General features: G+C 46.1%; 2 long non-coding RNA genes across 4 annotated transcripts; both read right to left on the bottom strand.

The window, feature by feature from the left end:
- Window positions 1–202: 202 nt before the first annotated feature.
- LOC144233855 (uncharacterized) lies at window positions 203–12,766 on the bottom strand. 3 transcript variants are annotated; one of them, XR_013335784.1, is made up of 5 exons: window positions 12,669–12,766; window positions 5,538–5,804; window positions 3,375–3,441; window positions 2,273–2,398; window positions 203–718 (listed from the first exon to the last, which is right to left on the bottom strand). It is a non-coding gene; the product is annotated as an uncharacterized LOC144233855 (long non-coding RNA). The 3 variants fall into 3 exon arrangements; XR_013335783.1 differs by lacking the exon at window positions 12,669–12,766 and adding an exon at window positions 6,282–6,499; XR_013335785.1 differs by lacking the exons at window positions 3,375–3,441; window positions 12,669–12,766 and adding an exon at window positions 6,282–6,499.
- On the bottom strand, window positions 6,612–8,419 carry LOC144233856 (uncharacterized). The gene is made up of 3 exons (XR_013335786.1): window positions 8,380–8,419; window positions 7,371–7,554; window positions 6,612–6,927 (listed from the first exon to the last, which is right to left on the bottom strand). It is a non-coding gene; the product is annotated as an uncharacterized LOC144233856 (long non-coding RNA).
- Window positions 12,767–14,827: the final 2,061 nt, after the last annotated feature.

Here is a 14,827-nt window from a genome sequence, read left to right as displayed (position 1 = left end):
GAGCTCCAAGGATCCCCATGCACAGATTACCCTTACGGTGTGTGAAGAAGGCTGACTGAGCACGAGAGTCTGACCCACCCCCCCTGCGAGCGCACGGCTCCTCCCTGAGGGTGCTACCTTGTGCCTGCCTGCCTGCTCTCTTGCGAAGGTCCGCCAGTGCTCTCTGAACACGTGACGCTTTCCCCAAGTCTGCCACTGGATGTTTAGTGAATACTGATTTATTGCTGAAGCCCCACCCACAGTCCTGCACACACAGCACCTCCCACCTACGTGCATCCTTTTTGTTCAGTGAGGGTTGACTTCCGGCTGCTGAGTTGCCTACGCTCTGCACAGAGAAGGCTCCTCTCCTGAATGTGTCCTTGAAGCCTGTTGAGGACCGACGTGTCTCGGAAGCTTTGTTCACACTCCACGCACAGCTAGGGATGCCTCCCCGTCTGTCTCTCCAGTGCAGGATGAGGTCTGACTGGTTAACGAAGTCCCGCCCAGGATGCCCGCACACAGAAGGCTTCTCGCCTCAGTGTACCCTCTGGTGTCTGATAAGATTTGACTTATGGCTAAAGCCTTGCCCACACTCCCTGGGAACAAGGATTCTCCCATGAGTGTGGTGTCTGATGGGGGCTGACTTCACGGAAGCCCAGGAAGATGGGAAGCACACGTCGGCAGAGGGAGAAGGCTCGAAGGCAGGAGGCACAGGAGTAGATTTCCGCCTTTGGTTCTGCTGAAGAGAGAGAGTTTTCGGTTAGAGAAGCCCTAAGGGGGCCACTGGGCTGCTTCGCCTTATCCTCAGACACAGCATCTTACTGTAATTAATAATACATGTACAGCACAATTTGTTTCTCACTGATAATTCCTTTACATTCCATTTCCACACGTTCCATTTTCTATTGCAATCCACAAAGTCTGACAAAATCATCTCTACATGTGAGACTAGGAACCTTTAAAGTAGGCGCCGTGTGCTATAAATGGCTTCCATTACCCTTGGCCTTTCCTTTCTACCAAATAAGCCACCGACACTCAGTGATGCATAATGTCCACAGTTCAGTTCTGCTTGGACGCAACAGTCTCTGTGACCTCTGTGGGAATCGCCTCCATGAGTTTTCTTATTATGAAACAAGACTGATACACATAATAAGCCACTTGGTCTGGGTCGCCCCGATGGCTCCATCAGTTAAGTGGCCAACTTTGGCTCAGGTCATGTCTCGCGGTTCACGAGTTCAAGACCCCGCTTGAGCCTAAACCCGGCTCTCTTTCTGGAAAGTCTACAAACTAAGAATGGTTTTTAAATTTTTATTTTTTTTAAATATTTTTATTTATTTCTAGGAGAGAGAGAGAGAGAGAGAGAGAGAGAGATGGCGTGAGCCGGGGAGGGTCAGAGAGAGAGGGAGATACAAACTCTGAAATAGGCTCCAGGCTCTGAGCTGCAGTCAGCACAGAGCCTGACGCGGGGCTCGAACCCACGAACCGTGAGATCATGACCTAAGCGGAAGTCGGACACTTAACCAACTAAGCCACCCAGGCACCCCTGGTTTTTAAATTTTTAAATAGTTGGGGAAAAGTCAAAAGAATAATAATATTTCATGATACCTAAAAATTACATGAAATTCAAAATCCAGGATCCACACATAAAGTCTTATTGGAACACAGCCTCACTCATTCATTTATATGTTGTCTGTGGCAATTTAACACTGCAAAGGCAGACTCGGAAGCCCCTACCGAGAGGCCATACAGCCCACAAAACCTAACACAGTTACTCTGTGGCCTTTTACAGTAAAAGCTGGCCAACTCCTGATCCAGAAGAATGTCCTAACTGCAAGTGTTTGTCGGGACACCTGGGTGGCTCAGTTGATTGGGCATCTGACTTTGGCTCAGGTCATGATCTCGTGGTCAGTGAATTCAAGCCCCATGTCTTGAATGGTAGGGGAGACTATTCCATCACTTACGTGTTCTAAGTGTCTAGAATGTTTTCTGGCACATAGAAGGTAGCCAATAAATCTCTACAGTATTTTTTTAATTAAATGTTTTTAATGTTTATTCATATTTTGAGAGAGAGAGAGAGACAGAGCGCCAAGTGGGGAGGGACAGAGAAAGAGGAAGACACAGAATCTGAAGCAGGCTCCAGGCTCTCTGAGCTGTCGGCACAGAGCCTGATGCAGGGCTGGAACTCAGGAACAGTGAGAGTATGACATGAGCTGAAGTCCGACGCCCACCTGACTGAGCCACCCAGGTGCCCTAAACCTCTACAATATTAATGAAGGAAAGAACGCAGCCTCACCCAATGGGAGCAGATTCCTGTAATTCTCCGGTATCACTTCTTTGTATAGGTTCCTCTGCTCAGAGGTCAGTCCTTTCCATTCGAATCTGTGAAGGCCACAGCCACATCCTGGAGTATAACCGGCACCTATAAATAGATGTTAATAGACAGCAAGTCACCATCCGTTTTCCCAGTGTGAGGAGTATATCTGATGGCCCTGAAGAGCCCAGATAAGTGAGACATTGACCCACTTCTCTAAAAGTACACGGTTCTCCATATAAAGTTCTTCCAGGCACTCCTAGGCTCTGTGTTAAAATCTGAGGGGAGCACAGCTAGTGCATAAAACACACTTCTGGCCCTCGGACCCTTGGGATTTCATTGGAGAAATGATCTGTGAGTCGATCTGCAAGCCTCAGGCAGCGCTGGGGAAAGTGACCTTGAGGATCATTCTGGAGGAATTCTGAGGTGGAAGCAGGGGGTATGGTCTGGAGAAGGAAAGACGCACATGTGCATCGGGCTTGTGCTGGGCATCGGGGGATGGCAAAGGTTTACAGGAGAAAATGGAACAGTCTTCAACCACAGAGAAAAGGAGGAGTGAACAGACGGGGTCCACAATGAGAATTTTTGAGGGATGTAGGTTACTAAGTGGGATCTGTAAAATCTGTCTTTGCCTGCTATTTTAAAATAAAATCCTGGAGCGCCTGCGTGGCTCAACTGGTTATGCGTCAGACTTCAGCTCAGGTCATGATCTCACTGTCCATGAGCTCAAGTCCTGCATCGGGCTCTGTGCTGACAGCTCAGAGTCTGGAGCCTGCTGCAATCACGCTCTGTCTCTCTCTCTCTCAAAAATAAATAAACATTAAAAAAAAATTTTTTTTAAACAGATTACCCAGGCTAGTTGGGGCCTTTGCATATAAACACAAACCGCAGTGAAAAATGAGGTACAAATGTTACCACAAATGAATCCCAGACACAATGTTGAATAAAAGAAGCCAAACACGAAAGAGTACAGACTATGTGATGACATTCATTAAAAACAAAATAGGAAACGTAATCTGTGATATTAGAGGTCAGGATAGAGTTATCCTCAGGGGAGTAGAGGCTGAAAGACTAGAAGGCTTACATGCACATAACGCTCACAAGTTGCAGTGTTCGGCGTCTTGATCTGGTTACGTGGTTGTGTTCGCTTTCTGAAAGTTGGAGTATATTTTTTTAATGTTTATTTGTTTTTGAGAGGGAGAGAGAGAGAGCAAACAGGGGAGGGGCAGAAGAGGGGGCAGCAGGTCTGAGGCAGGCTCTGGGCTGACAGTGGAGAGCCTGAAGTGGGGTTTGAACTCACAAACCGTGAGATCATGACCTGAGCCCAAGTCAGATGCTCAACCGACTGGGCCACTGAGGCGCCCTGAGTACATTTTTGACCTACACACTTTGTTACCTGTCTATTACACTTCAATCAAATTTAAAACAAACAAAAAACACCTTAACCTGGTTGGGTGAGAGAGTTCATGCTTTCCTAATATTTAAATTGCTTCTTTCCCAGAATACTGCTTATGACAGCATTCTACATGCATCATTCATCAAATAATACAGACCCATTCCCAAGGGTTGGAAAATATGCTCCCACATTTTTAGATGGGGATTTATGTAGCAGCAAGAAGGCTATTCAACACATTAGAGGATTCAGGAGCTTGAGAGTCAAGGAAAACAGGGTTTAAACCCTGGCTCTGCCAAGCGGTAGAGAAGTGTGGACACGTAAGAATCCCACACCCTTCCAGGCCAGACTTTCTCCTTTTGAAATAAATTGTATCACCACCACCACTACCCTTTTACATTTATTATTAAGAATTATGGGAGCTCAGTCAGTTGAGCATCCAACTTTGGTTCAGGTCATAATCTCACAGCTCATGAGTTTGAGCCCCACATCAGGCTCTGTGCTGACAGCTCGAAGCCTGGGGCCTGCTTCAGATTCTGTGTCCCTCTCTTGCTCTGTCCCTCCCCTGCTCATGCTCTGTCTCTCTCTCTCTCTCTCTCTCTCCCTCTCTCTCAAGAATAAATAAAACATTTACTTTTTAAAATTTTTTTAGTGTTTATTATTTTTGAGAGAGAATGAGAGACAGAGGGCAAGCAGGGGAGGGGCAGAGAGAGAGGGAGACACAGAATCTGAAGCAGGCTCCAGGCTCTGAGCTGTCAGCACAGAGCCCAACGTGGGGCTCGAACTCATGAACCTTGAGATCATGACCTGAGCCAGAGTTAGAGGCTTAACCAACTGAGCCACCCAGGTGCCCCAAATAGAACACTTAAAAAAAATTTTTTTAAGAATTATAGAGGAAATGTTATCATGTCTAAGACTTGTCTAAAATAATCCAGTAAGGGAAGTGAGGGGTAGGAATGGCATAAGATTGGCCACTATTGAAGCGGTACGATGGGATCTGAGGGCTTATTATGACTTTGCTCCTTAATCCTCTGTATGTTCCAAAATTTCAGTGATAACAAGGTAAAAAGAGTTCTAGTGCACAATATCATTAGATAGGGTGGATACAGAGTCAAACTTTGTAGTACACTTAAAATTTTTAATAATCTGGGGGCTCCTGACTAGCTCAGTGGGTCAAGTGTCCGACTTCAGCTCAAGTCATGATCTCATGGTTCTTGAGTTCGAGCCCCACGTCGGGCTCTGTGCTGACGCTCAGGGCCTGGAGGCTGCTTCGGATTCTGTGTCTCCCTCTGTCTGCCCTCCCCTGCTTGCACTCTGTCTCTCGCTGTCTCAAAAATAAATAAACATTAAAAAAATTTTTTTAATTTTTAATAATCTGTTTTTCAAAAATACTCCTCACATTGAAAAGTCTCCTGAACTCTTCATATTAATCTTGGATATATATTTCAACAAAGACAGTCAAACACACAAACGCAGGAACCATTCATTATGAAGTGAGTAGGACAGCGTCTGACACAGGTGTGACAACTGCCTTCCCCTTTTCAAGAAAGAGAACAGATGCTGTTCTCTGGAAACAAGCCAGCATTTCAGGGGGATAAAGTCGCCCACCTCACCAGCATTTGGGGCTTGTCCTCTTCCTCGGAGCCGGTCAGTAGCTCAAGAAGGCAGCCCCGGGGACAGGAGCAGCAGCAGCTGTGAGGCACCGGGCCGCCCACGGTCGCTTCCAGGGAAGCGACTCCAGGCCCCGCAGTGAGGAAGGAGCCCCTGGGTGCCCCTGTGGTCACTGAGGTGCTCTTGCAGAACCCCAGCTCGCTTCCCCCACCACGGTGTCTCTCCAGACCCACCAACTCTCACCTTCTGCTATATGATGTTGAGTCTGCTTCTTCATGGCCTCAAGCGTCTTCCCTGCCCTCCAGAGGCAACACCTGACCGGGGTCCTGCTCTCAGCGGGCAGAAGGATCAGGCAATGTTAGGGCCCCAGGGGCTGCCCACTGTCTGCCTTGAAATTCTCCCAGAGGGCCTGGTAGACATTACTTCATCTCAAGATCAACTTCTGCTGCTTGGGGTGACTTCTCAGAGCCTGATTCGTAAAAGCCCATCTTGTTTCCGTGAAGCCAGGACCTGTGCGAAGGAGAAGCCATTCAACATTGCCAGGAGCTCTACTGTGGACCCTGAGCCCATGTCTTCTGGTCAGGGGCCCTGTGGCCCTGTCCTCTCACACCTCTCATTCAATATGGCGCCTCAGGCTTCAGGGCTTCCTTGGATTTCTTTATCTCGCCCTTTCCAGCCTCTACGCCCTCATGCCTGTCCCTTGCCCCTCTTCCTTACCCACCCTCACACCACAGATTCAAACTCCATGACTCTGTCCCCTGGAGTAGAGTGAAGATGTGGCATAAGGCCTGTGGGTAAACAGGCTCAGAATATCTCCTCCCAGACCAATTTGAGCATACAGAACTCAGCCCCCAACTGCTTGGCCCTAGTTTCCAGCTGCGGTCAATCCCACGTCCCTGAACTCAGAGGACTCGGGGTCTCAACTGAGTTCTTCCTCCTTCAGGTCATGCTCCAGGCCTCACAATGACACTTGAAGGGAGCTCTCACCTTCCTTATCACATGGCCTTATCAGGACGGTGTGTTTGTGTCTTCAGATGAACCCAAGAGGACATCCTCCACTCATGTGGTCCCAAGGGAGGCAGGTGGCGTTGAAGCTAAACTACCATCAGACGCAACTCAAGATGCCCCATCTGGGATCTCAGCCCCAAGGACTGCAGTCGCCTCATTGCTGGGTACCCTTTGGAGGCTGGCTAGGTTCCCCTTATGATTCAACCCCTAATTCCACAGGCGGAGACGGTCACTGCCTCATCTGTCCAACCTGGGCATCTCGCCTTACCCACAGCATGTTGCAATGTTTCCATTTATTTGACTACCTTTGCTAGATTACAAGCTTCTTGTACGAAGAGACACCTCAGTCATTTCACTAATCCTAGCGACTAGGATAAAAGAGGCCTTCGTGGTAGATTTTTATCGCTGTTCCCGATTATTTATTTCTCTATAAAAAGACGGCACCTCTCTGCCCCTGACATCAGGCTTGGCTTTGTGACTTGCTTTGGCTGATGCAATGTGACTGAAGGCCACCGTGCCACTTCTAAGCATGATTCTACCATCACTCATGTTCTGAGAGAAGCATGTCCCCAGAAGGGCCTTTGGTTTCTACTGTAAAAGATCACAGTGCAGAACCAGAGTCGACCTACGAAGGAAGAGGAATTAGACTGGGGTTAAGGTTAGATAGCTGTGTGGGGCGCTGAGAGTTGGGGGTCGCGTGTCACTGCAGTATAGCTTAGCCTAAGCTGATAGATAGAGCCCTCTGCTCCTAGGAATACTAAGGCCTAAAAATGAGTACTGTCCAGAGCCCAGGAATCCTCACAACATAGCCAAGAGGTAGACACTACTATTCTTTCCATCTCACAGAGGGGTAAACTAAGGTACTAAGAAGTTGGCTGACGTGTCCTTAAAATCATAGCCATGAAGTGTCAGGGCCAAGCCTAGAATCCAGAATTCTTATTCCAAAGCCAGTTCCCTTCAGCGTCGCCTACAGTAATGCCTAGTGAACGAAGGACTAAATGAAAATGCTGAGAGCAAGCACATGTCCACAGGGCTCTGAGTTCCCCCTGAAGAAGACAGGACACTCACAGCGAAGGGGAGGTGGGGTCAGGATGGGCCAGGTTATTCTGTAGTGACAAATGCTTCCTCCCAAATCTCCGTGGCTTAGAGTCAAGAAGTGTCTTTCTCATTTTGACTCCATGTCCATCATGTGTCATCTGCAACTGTGCTCAAAGGCGTCTTCACTCCAGGACCACAGCTTCCGGGGCCACCTCTATTTGGAGCACAGTCAGTAGGAATGACAGAGGGAAATGAAAGATGGAGAATGCTACTTACGCTCTTACCAGTTCTACCCAAAGTGACAACTTCGGACATAGCTCATTCACAAATCAAGACACGTGGGCATTTCTGAGTTCAATAGGGTAGGGAGAGACCACATAGGAGGGATGTCGGGGTGTCCGAGAAACGATAACATGGCATTCCACTACAAGGTCAAAAGGCCACAGAATGATTCACTCCCTCCCCCAGTCCCTCCTATGACTGGCAGTTCAGTATGCTGGGACCTGTGGCTGTGCCCAGGCCATCAAACTAAAGGGCATGGTTCCCTACACCTGCCACACCATTAAGAACAAGCAGAGATGTCGGCCGGGAGAACAGGGCTCTGTCACGGAAGACCTAAGCCATGAACACAATGCTACGACTCAGAGCCTAAGGCGGAGTCAGCCCAGCTAGCCAAGAAGGTCTGCAAACAAAGGGGGGTAGCATGGACAAGAGAGAGAAGGAGAGAAGAGAGAGAGAGAAAAGACTAGGAGAAATGGGGAATTTCCTAGAAGAATAGAGATTGCCTAAAATAAAGTCCGAAAAAAAAGAAACCCATTATTAACCGAAAAAGAAAACCAAAAGACAAAGATCTCTCCTAAAGGTACAGGCCCCAGACCATTTTATTGGCCAGTTCTGGCAAAACTTTGAGGAACAGGTCACTCTGTAATAAAGATTAAGTGCCCCAAAGCATTAAAACAAGCCTCCTCTTTCATCAAGGACACCAAAAGCAACCAAGGACACTACAGAAAAAAGAAAACCAGGGGTCAATTTCACTTACAAATCAAGGTTCCAAAGTCCTAAATAAAACATTGGCAAATTGGATCCAGGTGTGCCTTAAAGAAATAAGAACACATCATCACCAAGTAGACTTTATCCCAGGAGTGGACAGGACAGTTTAGTGTCAGAAAACCTACTATGTGAGGAAAACTTCCAGTCTTCTTTTAGTAAGCGGTTGTGCATGTGTGTGTGTATACGTCTAAATATACGGTAAGATATTTCTACTCGAGAATCTTCCTGTTAACGTATGACCCAGCTGGCAACGTTTTGCTCTACTGGTTTCATCACATCTGTCCATCCATACTGGTGAGTACGTGGACATTCAGCACAGCAAATCTTTCAACTTTTCTGCATGCATGTAAAATGTAATAAAACGTTGGGGGAAAATAGGATCCAAAAAGACTTCCATGTTTACAAGATATATAAATGAGTGTAAAAAAAACAACAACCACCCAACTTCCATCTGCATATTGCTATTTCCCAGAGAAATCCACTTAATTGTCTTATTTTCACTGCCTTATTTTCCCAGTGGTAAGTTAACACCTCTTTTACTCCATTGTAAGAGACCTCAGGGATGAGAAACTATGGCTAGCAAGAAAGTATGATGTGAAATCTGCACGAAACATTGTCAGCGTTACTTGGGTCCTAAAATTCCACATCTCAGCAACACCTGGTGGACGGAATCTTCTGTCAGCACCATTTGATTGTAACAGGTGTCTCTGAGATGGAAAAGGACACAATTTTTTATACAGCACATCCAGACTCGTTACACACTGTCTTCCGTCTACCAAGTCCACTGTGGCAAATCTATTTCCTTATAAAAATATGAACATATGAAGTGCATAATCTTCTTCAGGCTCCTAGGGAATTACAGAAAAGTCAGCTTTAAGGTATCTCCATGTCCAGCTAACCATTTGATAGAACACAAAAACATTGCAACTTTTCTCTACATTCTTGGTCAGTATTTTTTCCCAGGATCTCCCTAGCTATTATTACATTATTTATCTGTCCCAATGCCAGTAATGAAGATGTTTCAAGTACACTGACCCTGTATTGGTTAGATGGCAACTCAAGCTGCGTAACTGAGGAAAGCTTAGCCCAGGGACTTTTTTTTTTTTTAAGCTTTTATTTATTTCTGGGAGAGAGAGAGAGACAGCGTGAGCAGGGGAGGGTCAGAGAGAGAGGGAGTCACAGACTGAAACAGGCTCCAGGCTCTGAGCTGGCAGTCAGCACAGAGCCCGACGCGGGGCCCGAACCCACGAACCGCGAGATCATGACCTAAGCGAAAGTCGGACGCTTAACCGACTAAGCCACCCAGGCGCCCCACCCAGGGACTATTTACTAAGGTGTGAGCAGAGTTAAGGGATGTTCAGACTGTGGTCTTTTATGTATGTATGTATGTATGTATGTATGTATGTTTGAGAGAGAGACTATAAGTGGGACAGGGGCAGAGAGAGGGAGAAAGAATCTCAAGCAGGCTCTGCACTGTCTGTCAGCACGTGGAGCCCGATGCAGGGCTTGAATTCACTGTGAGATCATGACCTGAGCCAAAATCAAGAGTCAGATGCTTGGGGCGCCTGGGTGGCTCAGCTGGTTTCAGTGTCCACCTTTGGCTTAGGTCATGATCTCGTGGTTCATGAGTTTGAGCCCCGTGTCAGGCTCTGTGCTGACAGCTCAGAGCCTGGAGCCTCCAGATTCTGTGTCTTCCTCTCTCTCTGCCCCTCCCCTGGTCATGCTATCTCTCTCTCTCTCTCTCTCTCTCTCCCTCTCTTTCTCTCTCTTAAGAATAATGAATAAACATTAAATTTAAAAAAAAGAGTTAGATCCTTAACTAACTGAGCCACCAAGATGCCCCCAGACTGTGGTCTTGACTTATCATTTCCCATTAAAAGAAATATGTGCTTCCAAGAAAAAAAAAATGGCTTATGCCTGGTTTGTTGCAGGAAATGTACAAGATGAGGCTGAAATATCTTGGCATACCAGGAGGCAAGGACGTTTACAAACACTCTTTTAGAATCATATCAATACGACTTAGTGGCTAACTGGATAAGGCTGCCAATGGCCAAAGATGGGGCAAAGTTAGTTTTAACAAGAATAACACTTGAAACAGACTGAAACCCATCAAATGTGTCTGAACCTATACGTTTATAATATTTTTTAAAATAAAGGTCAACTTCTAATAACAGGTCACCAATGCACTTTCTTGAAAACTCATTAAATAAAAGATTAAAGCATTTCATCTCCTGCCTGATGAATCGTGCCTCTAGGTAATCAAACAGTAGATGAGGGGAAATGTCTCTATAATATTATTCCAGCTAAGATAGGAAAATGACAGAATTAGCATATCACCATTTTACATTCCCCAGTGAATTAACAAATCTAAGGCATTATGAATCAAGAACGGCTAACATCAAAGAAAAAACAAAAACCAGATATTATGTGAGTCCTGATAAAAGAATACATCACTCGGATTCTTTTCAAAGGCATTGGACCTAAGTGTGATGAAACTCCACACCAAATCTGCAGGAAATACAAAGGAATATCTTTATCTGCAAAAAGAGTATATAATCCTCAAAACCCAGCCTGCGGGAAGTTCTCCATATCAAATGACCTAGGTTCTTCAACAGATAAACTATCAGGAAAGGAAGAGGATGAAAGAACCNCACGCAGGTGCCCCTACATTTTAATATTTTTAATGTTTCATTTATTTTTGAGAGATGGGGGGGCGGGGACAGGCGGAGAGAGGGAGACACAGACTCTGAAGCAGGCTCTAGGCTCGAACTGCCAGCACAGAGCTTCATGCGGGGCTTGAACCCACAAACTGTGAGATCATGACCTGAGCAAAAGTGGGACACTTAACCGACTGAAACACCCAGGTGCCCCAAAAATCTATACATTTTAAAAGACACATTTAAAATAATCACTATTAGATTTTTTTTTTTTTTTATAAAAAAGCTAGGGGCACCTGGGTACCTCGGTTGAGAGTTCAATGCTTGTTCAGCTCAGGTTATGATCCCAAGGTCATGAGATCGATCCCCATGTCGGGCTTTGCTCTGAATGTGGAGCCTGCTTAAGATTCTCTCTCTGCTCCTCTCCCCAACTCACAGACTCGATTTCTCTTCAAATAAATAAATAACAAAATAAAAGGTAAAAAAGCTAATCTATAAAGTTTAGAAATGCCCACTTAGGTAATGAACCTTGGAGAAACTCAGGGAAAGGTTGCTTTTGCAAGGGAGGGACTAAGTTGTGATTGGGGATCAACAAAGTACTACTCTTTGACCTGGGTGTTCGCTTTCTGCTCATTCTACACTGTCTCTTTTGGGGGCTTTATTTCCTGTGTTGTATTTTATAATAAAAACAAAAATCCTACCATGGCACAAGAAATAAAACTGTCGTGTTAGGCCAGCAACAGACAGTAAGTGGAACAGAATAGAGGGTCTGTATGATTCTTGAGGTTTTAGGGAACACAGCATCTCAACACAGCCAGGAAAGGATGGCCTCTTCATGAAAGAGGTCAGACAAGCTGCTATCTGATTGCAAGTTAGATTCCTAGCTCACACCTGGCATAAAAATAAATTGCAAGTAGTGTGAGAGCTAATGATTAGAAAGAAACAAAAATATAAACATTTAGAAACATACAAGAGAATATACAGAGGCCCTCGGGGGAAAAGCAGATCTTTAAAAAGGAAAAAAAACCCCATAAAATCCAGAACCTAATAAATTTTACTACATATCAATTAAATACTGCCGTTTAATCAAAGACACCTCTAGGAAAGGTGGGGAGGGCACAAACATGTATGTATGTGTTTAATCTTTGACTGTCATTTCATTGTTAAAAAATACCAGAAGGATACGTAGAAAATTAATAAAACTGATTATCTACGGGAAGTAAACCTGCCTTGAATGTGTCCTAGAATCCAAAAAACCAAAACAAAACAAAAATACACTTGAATAAGTGAATTTAAAGTTAGCAAGGTGGCAGGATACAAAGGGTCAACATACAAACATCAATTGTACTTATAAATACTGGCAGTGGGGCGCCTGGGTGGCTTGGTCGGTTGAGCGTCTGACTTTCGCTTAGGTCATGATCTCGCGGTTCGTGGGTTCGAGCCCCGCGTCGGGCTCTGTGCTGACTGCCAGCTCAGAGTCTGGAGCCTATTTCAGAATCTGTGTCTCCCTCTCTCTCTGACCCTCCCCTGCTCACACTGTCTCTCTCGCTCTCCTAGAAATAAATAAAAAAAATATTAAAAATAAATAAATAAATACTGGCGGAAACAGTTGGAAACTTACACTTAAGAAACATTTCCAGGGGCGCCTGGGCGGCTCAGTTGGTTGGGCAACCGATTTCGACTTCGGGTCAGGTCATGATCTCACAGTGTGTGGGTTCGGGCCCCGCGTTGGGCTCTGTGCTGACAGTTCAGAGCCTGGAGCCTGTTTCGGATTCCGTGTCTCCCTCTCTCTTACTCCCACTCATGCTCTTTCTCTCTCTCTCAAAAAATGAATAAAACATTAGAAACTTAAAAAAATAAAATAAAATAAAAATAAAAAACATTTCCAAGAGCATCAAGAAAGAACACAGATGCATAGGAATAAAGTGACAGAGAAATGTCGCTGGGACAAGAATGGAGGTAATCTGGTGTGGGGTAATAATCCCTGTAAAGGTCCCTGCCCTTAAATCAGCCCTGGATCCTAGGGGACCAGGCAAGGTGTCTGAGCCTCAAATGGGACACTGCGGGACACAGGATGTCAGAATAGGCAAAGGAAACTGGCCCATGATTCGGAGCTCAGGAGACACTGGAGGAATGTCAAGGGTGAGTGGAACGCACCCAAAAGTGGGCTGTCGGGAGCCCAGAAGTCCTCTCTTTCTCTACCAGCCTCTCTGGGGAGGTAGGGATACAAGAGGGTGGTGAGGATGAAAAAGGCAGTGTGAGAGCCTCAGTCCTATCTTCCAGGGCCCAGATAAAAGGCTGGATATCCCCAAGTTTAAATGAGGGGTGCTCCTCTTCCTTTAAAGAAAAAGAAAGCCTTAGATCTGTCAGAAAAGAATGTGGACAGCTTCTGAGGGACAGTCAGGTGTGGGCATCAGTATTATACATACAACCTGCCCTGATATGCTCTTATTAAATAGGGAAGTGATCCTTTTTAGGCCTATGGGCCTCAAGTTGTAATATTATTATAAATCGTTAACATTTACTATATACCAGAGACAGTTCCAAACACTGTACAAATGTTACCTCTTGAAGACCCCATAACCCAGGTCTTGGGATAAACCGAAGCAGTTATAAATCTCGCCCAGGTGGACAAAGCTCCAAAATCCCTAGATCTGAACTCTAGCTGCAGAGTGCCAAGCCAGCTGGGTCAGGGGCCATGTCAGTAGTGGTCAAGCCCTGTGGGGTGTGACGGTTCCCAAAGTGTGAACATAGGGTTGAGGGGATGCATATGGAACAACACCGGCTGCCAATTAATAAATGTTGACTGTAATGATAGGTCCACAAGGGATTCACTGTACTATTCTACTGGTAGGTTCACAATTTGCCCTTGCCAAAAAATTAAAAATAAAATTAAAGTCCTGCCACCTGGACACCACTGGATGCCAGAAGAGATTTGGAGAGTCGGCCAACAGCCCTCAAAGGTCCCTACTAAGTCCCAAGCTAGAGGTTTGACCCTCAACACGGAAGGGTGAAGGGGCCTGGGGAATCAGACAAACCCATCACCCATATTATCCACCCATGTTATAAACACACCCAAGATCTCTGCCACAAAGCAGAATGCCATGACAAACCTCGGGACGACAGGTCCCAGAGCAGCATACTGGCCCCCACTCAAAAAGCTGCTTAGATGTAAGCCCCAGCAGTACAGCCCACCATCACTGTAGGATGTTTGTCCCGGGCCAAAACCTCCCCCACCCCTTAAATAACCCAGGGGCTCTAGACTCTAGACACTCCCCCATAACCCCTAAGTATATCTATTTCACCGACATCAAGCTCACCTCCACCCACCCCCGACAAGCAAAGACACCATGAGACCTGAGAAGCTCCACATGCACCCTGATTACAGCCCTATTCAGCCCCACCAAAAATAACCACCCAACCCAAAACCTGACCCTCACGATCAGTCCTGGGTTTCCACAACGATACCGAGATGCAGGACCCGAGTAAGTGCTTCTCCACCAAAACATACCAGGGCATATATGTCCCTAGGCGCGCCACCGCCCCACCACTGGGGATGGTCACTGGGGATGTTCGTTATTTGGCCCTGGCTGAACTCATCCCCACACCCAAATAAACCCGGAGGATGCACGCTGGAGCTGCCCCCATTCGGAACCTGTTTGGGCCAGAACATATAAAAAAATGAGTTTTTTTATATGGAGTTGTGGAGTTCCACGTCACTCGTCCCAGGCGGGAAAGGAAATTCCGCGCAGCTCCCAGCGACTCGGGGATTCAGGACTG

Source organism: Crocuta crocuta, unplaced genomic scaffold, assembly GCF_008692635.1.
Source record: "Crocuta crocuta isolate KB4526 unplaced genomic scaffold, BGI_CrCroc_1.0 scaffold15, whole genome shotgun sequence".
NCBI classification, from domain to species: Eukaryota; Metazoa; Chordata; class Mammalia; order Carnivora; family Hyaenidae; genus Crocuta; species Crocuta crocuta.
This window is presented reverse-complemented; position numbering and strand designations above follow the sequence as displayed.